Raw genomic sequence first — 20,995 nt, forward strand, 5'->3', positions numbered from 1 at the left:
TATGTACCCAGTAGTCATTCAGGAGCAGGTTGTTCAGTTTCCATGTAGTTGAGCAGTTTTGAGTGAGATTCTTAATCCTGAGTTCTAGTTTGATTGCAATGTGGTCCGAGAGATAGTTTGTGATAATTTCTGTTCTTTTACATTTGCTGAGGAGAGCTTTACTTCCAAGTATGTGCTCAATTTTGGAATAGGTGTGGTATGGTGCTGAAAAAAATGTATATTCTGTTGATTTGGGGTGGAGAGTTCTGTAGATGTCTATTAGGTCTGCTTGGTGCAGAGCTGAGTTCAATTCCTGGGTATCCTTGTTGACTTTCTCTCTCGTTAATCTGTCTAATGTTGACAGTGGGGTGTTAAAGTCTCCCATTATTAATGTGTGGGAGTCTAAGTCTCTTTGTAGGTCACTCAGGACTTGCTTTATGAATCTGGGTGCTCCTGTGTTGGGTGCATATATATTTAGGATAGTTAGCTCTTCTTGTTGAATTGATCCCTTTACCATTATGTAATGGCCTTCTTTGTCTCTTTTGATCTTTGTTGGTTTAAAGTCTGTTGTATCAGAGACTAGGATTTCAACCCCTGCCTTTTTTTGTTTTCCATTTGCTTGGTAGATTTTCCTCCATCCTTTTATTTTGAGCCTATGTGTGTCTCTGCACGTGAGATGTGTTTCCTGAATACAGCACACTGATGGGTCTTGACTCTTTATCCAATTTGCCAGTCTGTGTCTTTTAATTGGAGCATTTAGTCCATTTACATTTAAAGTTAATATTGTTATATGTGAATTTGATCCTGTCATTATGATGTTAGCTGGTGATTTTGCTCTTTAGTTGATGCAGTTTCTTCCTAGTCTCGATGGCCTTTACATTTTGGCATGATTTTGCAGCGGCTGGTACTGGTTGTTCCTTTCCATGTGTAGCACTTCCTTCAGGAGCTCTCTTAGGGCAGGCCTGATGGTGACAAAATCTCTCAGCATTTGCTTGTCTGTAAAGTATTTTATTTCTCCTTCGCTTATGAAGCTTAGTTTGGCTGGATATGAAATTCTGGGTTGAAAATTCTTTTCTTTAAGAATGTTGAATATTGGCCCCCACTCTCTTCTGGCTTGTAGGGTTTCTGCCGAGAGATCCGCTGTTAGTCTGATGGGCTTCCCTTCAAGGATAACCCGACCTTTCTCTCTAGGTGCCCTTAACATTTTTTCCTTCATTTCAACTTTGGTGAATCTGATAATTATGTTTCTTGGAGTTGCTCTTCTCGAGGAGTATCTTTGTGGTGTTCTCTGTATTTCCTGAATCTGAACGTTGGCCTGCCTTGCTAGATTGGGGAAGTTCTCCTGGATAATATCCTGCAGAGTGTTTTCCAACTTGGTTCCATTCTCCCCAACACTTTCAGGTACACCAATCAGACATAGATTTGGTCTTTTCACATAGTCCCATATTTCTTGGAGGCTTTGCTCATTTCTTTTTATTCTTTTTTCTCTAAACTTCCCTTCTCGCTTCATTTCATTCATTTCATCTTCCATTGCTGATACCCTTTCTTCCAGTTGATCGCATCGGCTCCTGAGGCTTCTGCATTCTTCACGTAGTTCTCGAGCCTTGGTTTTCAGCTCCATCAGCTCCTTTAAGCACTTCTCTGTATTGGTTATTCTAGTTATACATTCTTCTAAATTTTTTTCAAAGTTTTCAACTTCTTTGCCTTTGGTTTGAATGTCCTCCCGTAGCTCAGTGTAATTTGATCATCTGAAGCCTTCTCTCAGCTTGTCAAAGTCATTCTCCGTCCAGCTTTGTTCCATTGCTGGTGAGGAACTGTGTTGCTTTGGAGGAGGAGAGCTGCTCTGCTTTTTAGAGTTTCCAGTTTTTCTGTTCTGTTTTTTTCCCCATCTTTGTGGTTTTATCTACTTTTGGTCTTTGATGATGGTGATGTACAGATGGGTTTTTGGTGTGGATGTCCTTTCTGTTTGTTAGTTTTCCTTCTAACAAACAGGACCCTCAGCTGCAGGTCTGTTGGAGTACCCTGCCGTGTGAGGTGTCAGTGTGCCCCTGTTGGGGGGTGCCTCCCAGTTAGGCTGCTCGGGGGTCAGGGGTCAGGCACCCACTTGAGGAGGCAGTCTGCCCATTCTCAGATCTCCAGCTGCGTGCTGGGAGAACCACTGCTCTCTTCAAAGCTGTCAGACAGGGACATTTAAGTCTGCAGAAGTTACTGCTGTCTTTTTGTTTGTCTGTGCCCTGCCCCCAGAGGTGGAGCCTACAGAGGCAGGCAGGCCTCCTTGAGCTGTGGTGGGCTCCACCCAGTTCGAGCTTCCCGGCTGCTTTGTTTACCTAAGCAAGCCCGGACATCCCCCAGCCTCGCTGCGGCCTTGCAGTTTGATCTCAGACTGCTGTGCTAGCAATCAGTGGGACTCCGTGGGCGTAGGACCCTCCGAGCCAGGTGAGGGATATAATCTCGTGGTGCACCGTTTTTGAAGCCAGTCGGAAAAGCGCAGTATTCAGGTGGGAGTGATCCGATTTTCCAGGTGCCGTCTGTAACCCCTTTCTTTGATTAGGAAAGGGAAAGCCCTGACCCCTTGCGCTTCCCTAGTGAGGCAATGCCTCGCCCTGCTTCGGCTCGCGCACTGTGCGCGCACCCACTGACCTGCGCCCACTGTCTGGCACTCCCTAGTGAGATGAACCCGGTACCTCAGATGGAAATGCAGAAATCACCTGTCTTCTGCGTCGCTCACGCTGGGAGCTGTAGACCGGAGCTTTTCCTATTCGGCCATCTTGCGGCAAAGTGATCCCAGGTATTAACTATTTTAAAAATATATACCATTATTATAAATAAGTGCTTTTCTGTTACTTTTCCATAAAAACACTAGTAGCTATCTTTTATTGTATCAAATATCTATTTCCCATTTTAAGAAGATTATATATATATTTTCTAGTTTCTTTACATGTTGATGTAATGAATTGTGTTTATAGATTTCTCAACAATAATAAGAGCAACAGCAATGATAATTTAAATATTTTTTTCTGATTCAAACTTTATTTATATGCACTGTATTATTCTTAACCTTCCATCTTATTACTTTCAGAAATATTAGATTGTTACAACATTTAGAGGCTTTATTATGCTATTTTTAGGGAAAGCATGTGCTTTGCTTTTGTGAGGCTTTCATTCATTGTCACACACACACACACACCTCAGCATCTACAGCTGCCCATCCATCCTGCAACTTTGCACCTAGGAAACTGCAGCCTCTTTCTTCCCCGGAGCTGAAAATTCTTGTGGGCATCAAAAGGCAAAACACTTGGAGTCAATCCACGAATGTGATTATCACCCTAACAATGTTACTACTAGAGATTTCCTGTATATAGATAATTCTTTTTTTCTTTTTCTTTTTTTTTTTTTTTTTTGAGATGGAGTCTTGCTCTGTTGCCCAGGCTGGAATGCAGTGGCATGATCTCGGCTCACTGCAAGCTCCCCATCCCAGGTTCACGCTATTCTCCTGAGTGGCTGGGACCACAGGTTCCCGCCACCACACTCTGCTAATTTTTTGTATTTTTGGTAGAGATGGGGTTTCACCCTGTTAACCAGAATGGTCTCGATCTGACCTTGCGATCTGCCGTCCTTGGCCTCCCAAAGTGCTAGGATTACAGGCGTGAGCCAGCGCACCCAGCTGACAATTCTGTCTTTACAGTGCTATAGTCAATTCTCTGCTTTTTTAAAGTATGCTTATGAATAATTTTTACCAATAATTCACTAATAGAAGCAAAATTATCTAGCTTTGGTGAAGTAGCTTTATTTATAAAATAAAATTCTTCCTAAATTTCTGATTTTAAAATATACTAATTTTATAATGAAAATCCCTTCCAAATAACTTAAATGTGTCCGCAGTTGGTGGGTTCTTGGTCTCGCTAACTTCAAGAATGAAGCCACGGACCCTCACCGTGAGTGTTACGGTTCTTAAAGGCGGCGTGTCCAGAGTTTGTTCCTTCTGATGTTCGGATGTGTTCAGAGTTTCTTCCTTCTGGTGGGTCCGTGGTCTTGCTGGCTCAGAAGTGAAGCTGTAGACCTTCGCGGGGAGTGTTACAGCTTATAAAGGCTGTGTGGACGCAAAGAGTGAGCAGCAGCAAGATTTATTGCAAGGAGCTTAGAACAAAGCTTCCACACTGTGGAAGGGGACCAGAGTGGGTTTCTACTGCTGGCTGGGCAGCCTGCTTTTATTCCCTTATCTGGCCCCACCCACATCCTGCTGATTGTTCCATTTTACAGAATGCTGATTGGTCTGTTTTACAGAGAGCTGATAGGTCCATTTTGACAGGGTGCTGACTGGTGCATTTACAATCCCTGAGCTAGATACAAAAGTTCTCCAAGTCCCCACTAGATTAGCTAGACACAGAGTGCTGATTGGTGCATTTACAAACCTTGAGCTAGGCATAGAGTGCTGATTGGTGTATTTACGATCCCTTAGCTAGACATAAAGGTCCTCCAAGTCCCCACCAGATTAGCTAGATACAGAGTGCAGATTGGTGCATCCACAAACCCTGAGCTAGACACAGGGTGCTGATTGGTGTGTTTACAAACCTTGAGCTAGATAGAGAGTGCTGATTGGTGCATTTACAATCCCTTAGCTAGACATAAATGTTTCTCCAAGTCCCCACTAGACTCAGGAGCCCAGCTGGCTTCACCCAGTGGATCCCACAGGGAGGTCGCAGGTGGAGCTGCCTGCCAGTCCCGAACCTTGTGCCTGCACTCCTCAGCCCTTGGGCGGTCCATGGGACCGGCGCCGTGGAGCAGGGGGAGGTTCTCATCGGGGAGGCTAGGGCTGCGCACAAGCCCACGGTGGGTGGGGGGTGCTCAGGCATGGCGGGCTGCAGGTCCCGAGCCCTGCGCCTTGGGGAGGTGGCTAAGGCCCGGCGAGAAATCGAGTACAGCGCCAGTGGGCCAGGACTGCTGGGGGACCCAGTGCAGCCTCCGCAGCTGCTGGCCTGGGTGCTAAGCCCCTCACTGCTCAGGCTGGCAGGGCCAGCTGGCCACTCTGAGTATGGGGCCTGCTAAGCCCACACCCACCCGGAACTCTAGCTGGCCCCTGCGGTTCCCACCCTTGCCTCTCCCTCCACATCTCCCCGTAGGCTGAGGGAGCCGGCTCCGGCCTTGGCCATCCCAGGAAGTGGCTCCCACAGTGCAGTGGTGGGCTGAAGGGCTCCTCAAGCACGGCCAGAGTGGGTGCCGAGGCCGAGGAGGCGCCAAGAGCAAGCGAGGGCTGCGAGGGCTGCCAACACACTGTCACCTCTCATTAATATAATTACTATTTAATTTGAAAAGCACATACATTAGCTAACTACAAAACAAATATTATAAAATGTATGCATTTGGTGAAGGGAATAAATTATTAATGCTAGAGGAAAATTATGGCAATATGACAAAAAGGAAAGGTAGAAAATAATTTTAAGTTAAGTCTGTTTCATTTAACTGCCTTGCTCCTTATAAAAAAAAATTCCAACTCACAAACACTGTTTTTATAGTTATAGTTTAGTCCTCTGCTGCTGAAATGACTAGGGAAAACTCACAGATAGAATGATTAAACCCAATTTCAGTTTATGATCATGAGACATTAGCTCACCCTTAATGCCTTCAGGCAACCACACTAGGAGTCCCTGATCCACTCACAGTTGATTCTTTCTTTTCTCTCACAAACTATTTCTCACCCTTTTTTTTCCCCTGTGATTTAAGCCTAATACCTCTATCTATCTTCATTCTCCTTTGATGCCCTTGCTTTCTGCTTCACTGTAAACTTAACTGAAAACAGGGGAAGAGCAATCAAACTCCTCCCGCATCATCCCCCATCCACCACCTGGACCCAGCCCCCATCATCTCTCTCATGAATACCTGTAAAGGTCTTCCTAACTGCAAGCTTCTCTAACTTGTTCTCCCAAGTATGCCAACTGGTATGTTAGGGAACTAACCTAACTACTGTATCAGAACAGACTCATTAGGTGGTCCTATGTCATACAGAGATCAGTTCTGAATAGAGCATGGTACCATCTACTGGGATATTGGCACACATCAGGTGCTGGAAGGACTGGATTTCTGTTTTGTCTCTACAAACAGAAAGAGAATAGCACATGTCCCTAGGGCCAGATGCAAGAAGCAAGCATGCATACAGACTGTCAACTTTAAGATACTCGCCCTTGAGAGTCTCATTTGGCTTCTTGTCTTCTCAGTAAGGTTTTGGCAGTTTATAATCAATGACCCTAGAACTGTAAACTTTCCAGATGTGTCCAAGTTCCTAATATATTGACACTTGAGCATGTGCCAAACCTATATCTGTCTTTCCTAGCTATCCAGCATCCATAAATCAAAATCTTAAATACTTGCTGTGTAGCAGATAGAGAAAATGTGCTCCTTAGTTTTACATATCCAAATCATCAAGATGACTAAAAAACGTAGGTCTTCTACTAAGATAAGGAAATAGATATATTGTGGAAGAAAATGTACTTTATTGTAATTGGATTTAACAAAGAAAACAAAGACCATAGTTCCTTAAGCTAGTAATTCATTCTAATTTTGTTTATATACGTATATTTCCACAAAACCATAAAGCACTTTGAGCTGACCAATGCCAGTTTTTTTTTTTACTTTACATTGAACCAAACTATTAGACAGACTTTCATGCATTTTAAACATGATTAATACTGCCTTCATAAAACTATCAATGTAATTCACCATATAGTATATTTAAACTCTCGTTATTCAAATCACTTTTTTAGATGAGCACCCTGCTGTGACATTATCAACATGAGGCAGGCTTTAAAAAAATAATAATTTAATTCTTTTTTAGCCAGAGTTTATGACAGAAAAGAAAGGAAATAGAGGCATTGATCATGCTTTAATTGGTTGGCACATTCCCTTTGATTGCCATTTCTCAAGGTGATGAAAATGCCCTTTCCTTTTTGCTGATCTGTCAATATACTTTTTGAATGTTGCAAATTGCTCAAAGGAATTTGACATCTAAGAAGATGATGAAAAATTATCTTTGAACTAGATGTAATGTTCTTACAATTCTGAAGAACCGAGCATTTCAAATAATGTGCTTAAATACCTAAGCCTGGCATCAGCATCACAGCCACCTCTGAATTCAGGAATACTTTGGGCCACAAAATCCCTATAGTCTATGTGTATTCTATTTTTGATTGCTTTTCTTTTCAATTTCTCTGTCTTTCTCTGATTTCTCTCGTTCTCTCTCTGTGTGTGTCTGTCTCTTTGACTTTCTTTTTTCAGTTAACCCTACTACTAAAGGCTTAATTTGCCTTCACACTTTAAAAAATTTGCCCACATATACAGTCTACCTGGAAAAATTGTAAAATGCACCTGCTTGTTCTGATGGCTAAGGGCCCCCCCTCTGGACTCCTCATTTCATCCTGTCTCTCCTAGGCCCTCTTACTAGGACTGGTTTCCAAAGTTGAGATTTGCTTCTTTATATTTAGGTCTTGGTTACGTACTCCATCCAAATTTAGTTTTCCTTTCAATCCTAGATTTTGTTTCCTGGGTTAATTTTGGCACCATGATCTGCAGCTTGTCCTTCCCTGGTTCCTGTCCCTTATCTTCTTGACTTTTCCTTAAAAGAAAAGAGTATGGAGAAAAAAATGAAAGAAAATAAAATGAAACTTAAGGTAACAGCTTCTTTCTGTGTGTGCTGGCATAGAAAGGAAGGTAGATGTCAGATTGTGTAAAACCTTCATTGCCAAAATGTATAACCAAAGAAGTCTATTAAAACTTTTGTAATTAAGGCAGTGAAATTTTGCAAATGATATTTCTTGAAGCTTAATTTGACAAAAATGTACAAGAGGGATTAAAGGAAGATAATGCAGTTAGGAGGCAGGGCGATGTGTAAGTGTGCTTCATAACCGAGTGGAATCAGGAAGATGGAATTTCTTGTCCCCTATTTGAGTAAATGTATTGAATATCCTAAGCACAATGCACTAGGAAAAAGTGCTTTGATTTGCAAGTAATTATTGAATTTCCCTCAAGTTCATTTGTCTTGACTTATAGTTCTATATTTGCAAGACAGTGATTATTTCTTGAGAATTGTTTCCCAGGATTCTATTAGCACATGTGTGCTTACAGCTCCTTGAATTTTCCACTCCTATGAGCATGGACATATATTTTGATAACCACACCACATGCAAATAAATTCTGTCCCCCCTTGAAATTATTTTATGGAGCTCAAATAATTAGAAAATGATTTCTGTTTAAGACTTACATGTATGTTCTTTGCCTTGCTGTGAATTATACATCGCTCTTAAATTTAGAAAGTTAAAAAAGCTACTGCAAATCAAAAAGAGCAGTAAATTTGATTTCAGAGTGTACATATGAAACATAATCAATTCTTTTTTCTACATCTTTGCTCAATGCAATAAAATAGGAAAAAAATGAACTTCGAGAGAAAGGCCAATATTTTAGTTTTCTATGTAACTACTAAATTTAGTATATTTTAGAAAATATAAATACCAACTGCAAAACATATTTCATTAACCGACATAGTGTCAGAGGATATATTTCAGAATTATAATAGCTTAATATGGAAGTGTTATATATTCTTACCACATGTTAGCTAGAGTTGTGGACTTGTGGCTTGCTATCTTGCAGAACTCTTTGGTAATAAAGTGTGTAATTTCCAAATAGGAATGGAGTGAGAAAGACACTGAAAAATTATTAATATCAACATTTTGTTTTATAAGAGGCAAAATAAGAATGAAAGAAGTTAATTTATTTACTCAGTGTCTCCTGAGCTTGACATAACTGAACTAGGACTAGAGCTAAGGTCTCCCAACTGAACTCATTCCAAATTTTACTCAAGGTAGTCTTCCTTGAATTCTGGATGGCATTCCTTATGTCTTTCCTGTGAAAATTCAGATATGTTTTTTAAGGTTTAAATGTGACACCAGAATACAAGTTTCGACAATCCCTATGCACAAATATTACCTTGAAAAAGGCACAAATATTTTCTTCTCCAATACTGGTGATGTGTTCTTTTGAGTACCTCACTAGCATGTGTATGCATATGCACACAATATTTCCATATTTCAAGTAGCACTTTTAAGTGTATGATTATATAAGTATGAACAATTTTGCTCTACACATTTGACTCTAATTACAAAAAAACTTGGCTCATTTTTCCTAGTGAAAGTAAAGAAAATTAGAAGAAACCCTTATATTTAATTCAAATAACAAAACAAAATACTGTTTAGCAACATAATAATAATAATAATAATTATTATTATTATTATTATTATTTTTTGAGATGGAGTTTTGCTCTTTTGCCCAGGCTGGAGTGCAATGGCGCTATCTCAGCTCACTGCAACCTCTGCCTCCCTGGGTTCAAGAGATTCTCCTGCCTCAGCCTTCCGAGTAGCTGGGATTACAGGCGCACGCTGCCATGCCCGGCTAATTTTTGTATTTTTAGTAGAAACGGTGTTTTGCCATGTTGGCCAGGCTGGTCTCGAGTGTCTGACCTCCTGTGATCAATCCACCTCGGCCCCCCAAAGTACTGGGATTACAGGCGTGAGCCACTGCGCTCAGCCAACATCATTATTTTTTAAAATAAAGTAATGGAGGTTAATTTTTTTTAATTTAAAATTTTTAAATAGGAAAATATAACCATGTTTTTCAGTTTCACATGAAAAGTGTTATCTATTCTAATGCTAACATACAATTTATAATGTGAACAAATGTTTTCTAAACTAAATAAATATTATAATGTTAGCAGGAGTGGATATCATCACTAAATCTATGTAAGCTTCTATAAGCACATGAAAAATACAACAGTTAGAAAATTTATTAAAATAAAAACACTAATACAACTAGCATTTTAACCATCCAGTCATGTGACAGCAACATAATCTTACACACTAGATTTTTGAGGAGAGAGGTGACACTGCCCAACATTTTACGTTGTTGAATTTGGCAGTAAATATTACTGGGGAGGCTAATATCCAAATATTTATCTAAACTCTCTCTTAAAATGATTTTTTCCATGCCAAATTTTAATTTTAGTATCATTTTTTAAGAGATGGGTCTTGCTATGTTGGCCAGCGTGGTCTCAAACTCCTGGCCTCAAGCAGTTCCACTGCCTCAGCCTCCCAAAGTGCTGGGATTACAGGCCCGAGCCACCACACACCTGGTTAATGTCAAACATTTTTTGTTTTTTTTTTTTAGCCAGAGCCTTGCTCTGTCACCCAGGCTGGAGTATAGTGGCATGATCTCAGCTCACTGCAACCTCTGCCTCCCAGGTTCAAGCAATTCTTCTGCCTCAGCCTCCTGAGTAGCTGGGATTACAGGCGAGCGCCTGCATGCCCAGCTAATTTTTGTATCTTTAATAGAGACGGGATTTCGCCATGTTGGCCAGGCTGGTCTTGAACTCCTGTGAACTCAAGTGATCCATCCGCCTCTACCTCCCAAGGTGCTGGGATTACAGGCGTGAGCCACCGCACCTGGCCAAAACTTTTAAAATACCTTCTACATCCTCATAACTCCCATATTAAAATGTTCACCTGGGATTTCTTTTTTTGTTTGTTTTCACTCTGAGCTCGTATATGTAAACGGATATTTCATATCTTCATTTGGATATCTAATTCAAGGACGAACAGACTTTTTCTGAAAAGAACAAATAGTAAGTATTTTAGGCTTTGTGGGTCATATTGAGCCTCTTCACATGTTCTTCTTCAATTTTTTACCACCCTTTAAAAATGGTTCACATGGAATATAGAAGCGGGCTATAATTTTCTGACTCCTGATCGAATCCACTTCTGTCCTACAGAATTATAAGGTGAACCACAGATGTAATTTTAAATTTTCTAGTGATTAATTTTAAAATTTTACTTAATCTGATACATCCAAAATATTGTTCTGTTGACTCGTAATTCAATATAAAATTCAGTATAATTATATTCAATATAAATTATTGAGATATTTAAGATATTTTACATTATTTTGTTTCTACACTGTTTTCAAAACCCAGTGTGTATTTTTCTCTTACTATTATCTTTATTTTAGTCATTCGTATTTTGAGTGCTCAATAGCTACATGTGGTTAATGGCTACTGTATCGGACAGCATAGGTTTAATCATCTGAAACTTAACTGTGTTCAAAATGGAACTCTTGATTTTTCTCCATATGTTTGACTTATAGTCTCCTTTGACTCAATAAAATATGATCCTTCCACTTTCATAAGCCACAACATGAAGGTATACTGTTAATCTCACCTTTTGTATTAATCCAGTATCAAGTTCTACTGATTCTGCCTCCAAATAGAAAGCTAGACTCACCCAACATGACTGCATTTCTCCAGTCTCTCTTCCAAGATCCTGCCAACACTCATCTAGACCTCTACAATGGCCATACTTCTACATCTGTTCTCTCTAATTTTTCCCACTGTAATTCTGTTACTTATATCTACATCATACTAGGTCACTCTTCCACTTCAAACTTGAAAGTAGCTCCCAGATTTTTTTTTTTGAATCTTTAATCTTTTCTTTATACCTGATCATGTTACAGAAACATGATGATTCATGATTTAAGCTTTTCTACATATGTGATCATGTCACAGAGATAATTGTACTTCTTTCTTTCTAATTTGGATTCTTTGCTTTTCTTTTTTCTTGTCTACTTGCTCTAGCTAGGACTACCAGACTTCTACAGAAGTTCTATGTTGAATAGAAGCGGGTGGCAAGACTGGATATCCTTACTTTGTACTCGTTCTTAGAGAAAAAACTTTTAAGTTTTTTACCATTGATTATTGTGGATATTAGCTGTGAGATTTTTAAATATGGCATTTATTGTGTTAAGTTTCTTTCTGTATCCATTTTTTGAGACTTTTTATCTTGAAAGAGTGTGGAATGTTGTCAAATGCTTTTTTTTTTGGCATCTCTGGAGATGATTATGTGGTGTTTATCTTTCATTTTGTTAATGTAGTGTATAACATTGATTGATTAGAATATATTGAATTATCATTTCATGTCAGGGATAAATCCCAGTTGGTCATGGTGAATAATCAGTTTAATGTGATGATAATTCTGTTTGCTAAAAGTATTAAAGATTTTTGCCTCTATGTTCATTAGGAATACTGACCTATAGTTGTCTCTTCTTTTATTGTCTATATTTGGCTTTGATATCAGGGTGATGGTGGTCTCCAGGAATGAATTTGGAAGTGTTCCCTTTTATATATATATATATTTTTTAAAAGTTTAAGAAGAACTGGTATTAATTTTTTGCATGTTCAATCGAATTCACTTGTGAAGCCATCTGATCCTGGGTATTGCTTTGTGGGGAGGTTTTGATTATTTGTTTTAATCTCTTTATTTGTTATTGGTCTGTCCAGGTTTTCTACTTCTTTTTGATTCAGTATTAGTAGGTTTATGATGAGAACTGTATTCTTTTCTTCTAGGTTTCCAGTGTGTTGTCTTATAATTATTTATAATAGTCCCTTGATTAGTCTTTTAAATAAACAAATGCAGTAAAGTTGCAGGATGTGAAATCAATAAACAAAAATTGGTGGCACTTGTATACACTAACAATGAAATATATGGAAAGTAAATTAAATAAACAATGAATTTACAAAGTTTAGCAACATAAGTAATAAAATTCATAGGAATAAATTTAATGAAAGGTTTGTACACTTAAAACTATAAAGCATTGATGAAGGAAATTAAAGAAGACACAGAAAATGGAAATCCATCCTTTGTTAATGGGCTGGAAGGATTAATATTGGTAAAATATTCTTACTATCTAAAGTGATGCATGCTTTACTGAAATAAAAAAATACAATCTTAAAAGTTGTATCACACTATTAACACCCTAAAATACCAAGCAATTATGAACAGAACAAAGATAGAGGCTTCACACTTTCTGAATTCAAAGTATCTTACAAAACTATTGTAATTAAAACAATATGGTATGGGCATAAGAATAAGAATAAGACTAATGGAAATGAATACAGAGCCCAGAAATTAATCCACACAGTTATCTTCAACTGATCTTCATGTGCCATGAGCACAGAGTGGGAAAAGAATGGCCTCTTCAATATAAGGAATCAGGAAAACTTGATATTCACATGCAAGAAAATAAAATTGGACCCTTACATCATGCCATATACAAAAATTAACCCAAAGTGGCTTAAAAATGTAAATATAAGACCTAAAACTATGAAACTGCTAGAAGAAAACATAGGGTTAATCCTTCTTGACATTGGTCTTGGCAATAGTTTTTTGGCCTTTACACCAAAAGTGCAGACAACAAAAGCAAAAATATACAACTGAAATTGTATAAAGTTAAAACCCTCTGCATAGTGAAAGAAACATTCAACAGAGTAAGAAGGTAATCTACAAAATGGGAGAAAATATTTGCAAAACATATATAAAGGGTTAATACACAAAAATGTTTAAGGGATTTATGTGGCTCAATAGCAAAAAAAAATTAATCTCATTTAAAAATGTGTAGAGAACCTAAATGAACATTTCTCAAAAGAAGATTTACAAATGGTACAAAAGTACATAAAAAGATGCTCACATCAGTAATCATAAAGGAAATACAAATCAAAACTGCAATGAGATATCACCTCATATCTGTTAAAATGGCTATCACCAAAAGGACAAAGATAAATGTTGGCGGTGATATAGAAAAATGGGAACCCTTGTACATTGTCTATAAAAATGTAGATAGGTACAGCTATCATGGAAAATAGCATGAAGCTTCCTCAACAAATTTAAAATACAACTACCATATGATCTGGCAATCCCACTTCTGTGTGTATATCCAAAGAAAATGAAATCAGTATCTTGAAGAATTATCTTCACTACCATGTTTATTTCAGCATTATTCACAATAGCTGAGATACAGAAACAAGCTTACTGTGTGCCTGCAGAAGAATGCATAAAGAAAATTACACAGAAACACACACACACACACACACACACACGGAATTTACATCCTTAAAAGAGAAGGAAATCTTGCCATTTATAACAGTATGAATGATCTTGAAAGACATTATGCTAAGTGAAATAAGACAGATATACAAAGACAAATACTGCATGATCTCACTTATATTTGGAATCTAAAAAAGTAATAAAATAGAGTAGAAGAGTGGTTATCAGAAGTTGGGGGTTGGGGCTAATGGGAAAATATTGGTTAAATGGTGAGAAGTTTCAGTTATACAAGATAAATTGAGGTAGGTGGCAGGACTAGACTCTGGAGTTGGGGCTCAAACTCCAGACCAAATTGAAGACTAGCTGAAATGGAAGAGGTGAAAGCACCTCTTGCCAACCTCATGCCAACCAGTGCCATATCAGTTTACAATTGCCATGGCAACACCCAGAAGTTACCACTCCTTTCCATGGTAACAACCTGGAAATATCAAACTTTGCCTAGAAAATTCTGAATAAACTGTGCCTTAATTTTCATGTAATTAAAAGTGTATATAAATATGAGTGCAGTACTTCCCTTGAGCTGCTACTCTGGGCACACTGCCTATGGGGTAGCCCTGCTCTGCAAGAAGCAGTACCTCTGCTACTGCTGCACACTCCTGCTTCAATACAAGTTGCTGTTTAACACCATTGGCTCACCCTTGAATATTTTCCTGAGTAAAGTCAAGAACCCTCCCAGGCCAAGCCCCGATTTTGGGGTTCATCTGCCCTGCATCAAAATGAGTTCTGGAGATTCAATATGCAGCATGTCTGCAGTTAGCAATACTGTATTGTATACTTAAAATTTGTTCAGAGAGTAAATCTTCCTCACCAACATGAATACATAAATAAATAAACGTAACTGTGTGAGGAGACAGAAATGTTAATTAGCTTGTGTGTGGTAATCATTTCACAATGTATACATATATCGAAATATCATGTTGTATAACTTAATATATATACAATTTTTATTTGTTAATTATACCTGAATAAACCTGGAAAAAAACCTGAGGCTTAGTCCCATCACCTTTAAAATCCTCCCTTCTTGTCATAGCATACAAGTTCATATTTAATGTGAATTTCTTCTCTTGTCAGTCATTCTACACCATAAATTATTGTGAGCATAAATTGATTTAGGGAATATTGATAAGCTCTTACATTTTTTAAGGTCTGTATTAATGTAATTTTTTATTTATCCATAAATAAAGGAAGTGTCTTCCTTCTGGATTTCTGCTGAAGGCAAAGTGTTAGTGTAAGTGCACTTAATGGAATTATTTGAGAGGTGACCTGATAAATAAAAAAAAACAAGAACATGGAATAATATAATTAATAATAATAATCTTAATAAATATTTTATGAGAAGGGAAGCAACTGAGGAAGATTTTGTCAATATATTTTTTAATGATATTGGCTAAATAAATTCCTCAACACATAAAAAACACTAATAGGAAATATCTGGTTATCCATAGCACTTTTTCTCTTTCTCTAAAATTTTGCTACTGCTTCAATACTGGAGACAGTGTGAGCAGGTGGGGCCCAAGCACATTTTTCTTCTAACCTATAAAAAAGTATTTTTGCAGGGAAGGAAGAATGAATAGAATGAGTTGAATATCCACTTTCTTTGATGGCCTTGAGAAGTTTTAAAGTAATGATTTAGAGTATTTCTCATTACATTAATATAAGTATGAAAATTTAAATATAATTTAATATCAACTTACATAAATATTACAATAATACAGTAAAATCTACATGTCACTCAAAAGAAGTATAAAGGAAATGACTTGAAGTGTTCAGTGAGTTTAAACTTTTAAAAAATAATCTCAGATATAGGTTAAAGACTTTCTTTTTTGTCTCTTTGTTTGTTGGGCTTTTTTTTTGTGTTTGAGACACTATTTTATACTGGTATCCAGCATGGGGTAGAGTGGCACAATTGTAGCTGACTGCAGCCTTGAACTCCTGAGCTCAAGATTCTCTTGCCTCAGCTTCCCAAATAGCTTGATCTAAAATATACATCATCACACCAAGTATTAAAAAAAAATTGTAGAGATGGGGTCTTGCTGTATTGCCCAAGTTGGTCTCAAAATTCTGGCCTCGTGGGAGCCTCTGGTGTCTGCCTCCCAAAGTGCTGGGATTACAGGAATGAGCCAGCATACCCCCCGGTTGTTTTTTTGTTTGTTTGTTTTTGTTTTTTGTTTTTGGTTGTTGTTGCTGTTGTTTTGTGCAGCAGTTCAATCATAACTCACTGCAGCTTTGAACTCTTGAACTCAAGGGATCCCCCAGCCTCAGCTCCTTTGTAGCTGGGACTACAGACACACACCACCACACTCAGCAAAGACAGAGCTTCTTATTACTTTACTTATGTCATTTATGTAGCCTCATTAAATCAAAGTTTTCTGACTCTCAGTCACAAGGCTTCAAAAGCCAGTTCATAATAAGCCTATTCAAGCTCCTTCTTCCACAAACATAATGCATGCACTGCAAAGAATGCATAATCTTTGGTTAATATTTCCTAAATTTGTAGAAGTTGGGCAAAACCATTTCACTATGATTTAATTTTAAGAGGGCATCAAAAATATATTTTCAAATCTTAATGTATGACAGGAGTTTGAAAACAAAACAAGTTTTTCATATGTTATAAGAATAATTATGTTATGTTATGGACTACTCTCATATCCTGGAGGAAAAAATTAAATTATTAGAAAAATAATTATGTTCTGTCAAATATTTTAATGGTAATATTGTAAAATACAGCTTCATTAGAGTTAGCCTGGCTCTGCAGTTGCTCTTTTATCACAACAGAATCACTAAGGGATTCTACTGTAGTATGCACAGGTCCTAGTTAATTTAATTAACATAGAGTCCTAAATGCTATAAATGGTCAACCTGTCTTTCTTCTTATTAATGATTTTTTCCTTGATGGTTATTTTACACATTTAATAACTACTCACAAGTTTGAAAATAACAGGAAGAAGATGTTAATTCTATGCAATAAAAAGTGTCTTACTCAGGAAGTCAACAGGGTTAAAGGTCAAAGGTGATGAAGAGTCAGCATAAACAGAAAAATGATAGTAAAGTTTCAGTTTACAGACATTCTATTTGAAATTCAAGCATGTCACAAGTTAATGCCAGCACAATAACATGCTTCTCCCACTCAGAAGGAAAAGAAATAAAAGAAGCTTGTGTGAAATTTGGCTTGGCATTTATTGGCATGCTAACCAAACATTTTAAAGATGAAGCAATCCTGTGGTGAGATTTAGAAAACTCCAATGTAGTCAGTAATTTTCCGGGATAAATACTTGATGAAATATGCACTTCTTAGAATTCAACTCTATCCCTTAGGTTTAATACATCTTTCACATTTCTAGTGTTTTATAGTTTAAAATTTGCCGATGCCTTTTACCGCATAGGTATTGTGGCTCAGAAAAGTAGATTGAATGATATCACCCTGGGTTTAAGAGTAGAAGCTTCTAACATAAACTCTTCGGACTCTAATATCCTTTTTGACTGCACAGTATAATTCTGCACAGTAATTCCACTTAAAACCTTTGATGACTCTTTTGTGATAAACTCTGATATTATTTAGTTTTGAATTTTGTTGTCTCTCAGTAATTTTGTCTTTTTATTATTGTTAATGGTAATCCTTATGCAATGGTGTAATTTACTAAACCAACTATAATTAATTTTGTCTCTTTCTAGTGCTCCTACCAAATTTGGATACAAGTATAAATTTTCAAATTGTAAAAATGTGCTATGTTATTTTTTCTTTATCTACTATTTTCAAACAGCATTATCAAAATATAACTTAAAAACGATATAATTTGCCCATTTAAATTATACAATTCAATGGAATTAATAATTTACCCATTTAAAGTATAGAACGAACTTTAGTATATTGACATATATTTGCCCTCATCACCACAATCAATTTTATTTTATAAATCAATAAACTTTTCTCTTAGATTTAGAGGTTACATGTGCAGGTTTCTTATGAGAGTATATTGTGTGTTGCTGAAGTTTGGGGTACAATTGATCCTATCACCCAGATAACTGAGCAGAGTACCCAGAAGTTAGTTTTTCAACTTTGCCTACCCCTACATTCCCCTCTTATAGTCTCCAGTTTGTATTATTGCCATCTTTATGTCCATGAGTAACCATTGTTTAGCTTCCACTTATAAGTGAGAACATTCAGTATTTGGTTTTCTGTTCCTGTGTTAATTTGCTTAGAGTAATGGCATCCAGCTGCATCCATGTTGCTGGAAAGCATATGATTTTATTCCTTTTTATGGGCACACAATATTCCATGGTGCATATATATATATATATATATGCGCCACATTTTCTTTATCCAATCCACCACTGATGGACACCTAAGTTGATTCCATGTCTTCCCTGTTGTGAATACTGCTGTGATAAACATGCAAGTGCATATGTCTTTTTGGTAGAACAATGTATTTGCTTTTGAATATATACCCAGTCATGGGATTGCTGGGTCAAATAATAGTTTACCTCATAGTGTTTGAGAAATCTCCAAACTGTTTTCCACAGTGACTGAACTAAATTACATTCCCACCGGCAGTGCATAAGTATCCTTTCCAACACATCCTTGCCAGTATCTGTTGTTTTTTTGGCTTTTTAATAATAGCCATTCTGTCTGGTGTGAAATGACATCTCATGGTTTTGATTTGCATTTCTCTGATGATTAGTGATGATGAGCATTTTTTCTCATATTTGTTGACCATTTGTATGTCTTCTTTTGAGAAATGTCTGTTCAGGTTACTTTTTAATTGGGTTCTTTGCATTTTTCTGGTTGATTTGTTTAAGTTCCTTACAGATTGTTGATATTAAATCTTTGTCAGATGCATAGGTTGAAAATGTTTTATCCCATTCAGTAGGTTGTCTTTTTACACTGCTGAGGATTCCTTTTGCTGTAAAGAAGTTCCGTAGTTCGATCAGGTCACACTTGTCAATTTATGTTTTTGTTGCAATTGCTTTGGGGGACTTAGTCATAAATTATTTCCCAAGACTAAAGTCCAGAATGATATTTCCAAGGTTTTTTATGGGATTCTTAAAGTTTATGGTCTTATATTTAAACCTTTAATCCATCTTGAGTTGATTTTTGTATATGGTAAGAGGGAGGGGGGTCCAGTTTCAATCTTCTGCATATGGCTAGCCAGTTGTCCCAGCACCATTTATTCAATAGGAAGTCTTTTTTCCATTGCATTTTCTTGTCCGCTTTGTCAAAGATCAGATAACTCTAGGTGTATGGCCTTTTTTCTGAGCTATTTCATTCCATAGGTCTTGTGTCTGTTTTTGTACTAGTAGAATGCTGTTTTGGTTACTATGGCCTTATAGTATAGTTTGAAGTTGGGTAATGCGATGCATCAGGATTTTTTTTTTTTTTTTTTTTTTGCTTAGGATTGCTTTGGTTATTTGGGCTTGTTTTTCATTTCATATTAATTTTAAAATAGATTTTATTACTTCTGTGAAAAATGACATTGGCAGTTTGCTAGGAGTAGCACTGAATCTATAGATTGCTTTGGGCAATATGGTCATTTTAACAATATTGATCCTTCCAATCCAGAAGCATGGAATGTTTTTCCATTTACTTATAATCCATGATTTCTTTCAGCAATGTTTTGTAGTTCTTGTAGAGATATTTTATTTCCTCGGTTAGATGTATTCCTAGGTACTTTTGTGTATGTGTGGCTACCGTAAGTGGGATTGTGTTCTTGATTTGGCTCTCAGGTTAAACATTATCAGCATATAGAAATGCTACTGACTTCTATACATAGATTATGTATCCTGAAACATTGCTGAAGTCTGAGGTTGTTTGTCAGTTCCAAGAGCCTTTCAGTGGAATCTTTAGAGTTTTGTAGATACAGAATAATTTGTCAGCAAAGAGAGATAGTTTGACTTCTTCTTTTTATATTTGGATGCCTTTTATTTCTTTCTCTTGACTGATTGCTCTGCCTAGAACTTCCAACACAGTCAATTTTAGAGCATTTTCATCAACTTCAAAAGCAAATTCTGTACGCATTATCTATCACCCCTTTACCTCCTCATTCCTCCCCAGCCCTAAGCAAACAATAATCTTCTTGTGGTCTCCATGGCCAGAAATGCCTATTCTGGGCATTTTGTATAAATGGAATTGTGTAATACGTGGCTTTCTGTGACTGTCTTCTGACTAGCTTATCAGATATATGATCCACAAATATTTTCTCCCATTCTGTGGCTTTATTTTCACTTTCTTTATAGTGTCCTTTGATACATGAATGTTGATAATTTTGATGAAGTCCAACATATCTGTTTTTTTTGTTTCCCATGCTTTTGATTTCATAAGTAAGAATCTATTATCAAATCCAACATCATGAGGGTTTCTCCCTATATATTTTTAATAGGTTCATCATTTAACTCTTATATTTATGTCCTTAATCCACTTTGAGTGAGTTTTTATATATGGTGTAACATAAAATTAACACTTCAGTCTTTTTCATGTGAGTATCTGACCAGAACCACCATTTAAACATGTCTTTCCTATGGAAGGGCTTGGCACCCTTGTTGGAAGTCAGTTGACTGTAGACACATGATCGTATTTCTGGATTCTTAATTTTATTCTATTGATGTTTAAATGTATGTTTATGCTAGTACTACATTGTCTTGATTACTAATGCTTTATAATAAGTTTTCAATTCTGGAAGTGTAACCCCATCTACTTTGTTTTTCTTTTTTAAGATTGTTTAGCTATATTGGGTCAGTAGCAATTCCATATAAGTATTAGAATCAGCATTTCAATTTCTACATATAAGATAGCTGAGATTATAATAAGGATTGTTTCAGATCCGTAAATCAATTTGGAGTTATTGCCATCTTAATGATATTAAGTCTTCTGGTCCATCAACATGGGATCTCTTACTATTTATTTAGTTTTGCAGTTCTTTTGTTAAATTTTACTTTAAAGGATTTTTGTTTGGTGCTTTTTAAAATGGAAATGCTTTCTTAATATCATTTTTTGGCTTGGACATTACTACAAGACAGAATAGACTAGATTTTCATACACCAATTGCTATAGT

Source organism: Pan paniscus, chromosome 12 (assembly GCF_029289425.2).
Source record: "Pan paniscus chromosome 12, NHGRI_mPanPan1-v2.0_pri, whole genome shotgun sequence".
Classification (NCBI taxonomy): domain Eukaryota; kingdom Metazoa; phylum Chordata; class Mammalia; order Primates; family Hominidae; genus Pan; species Pan paniscus.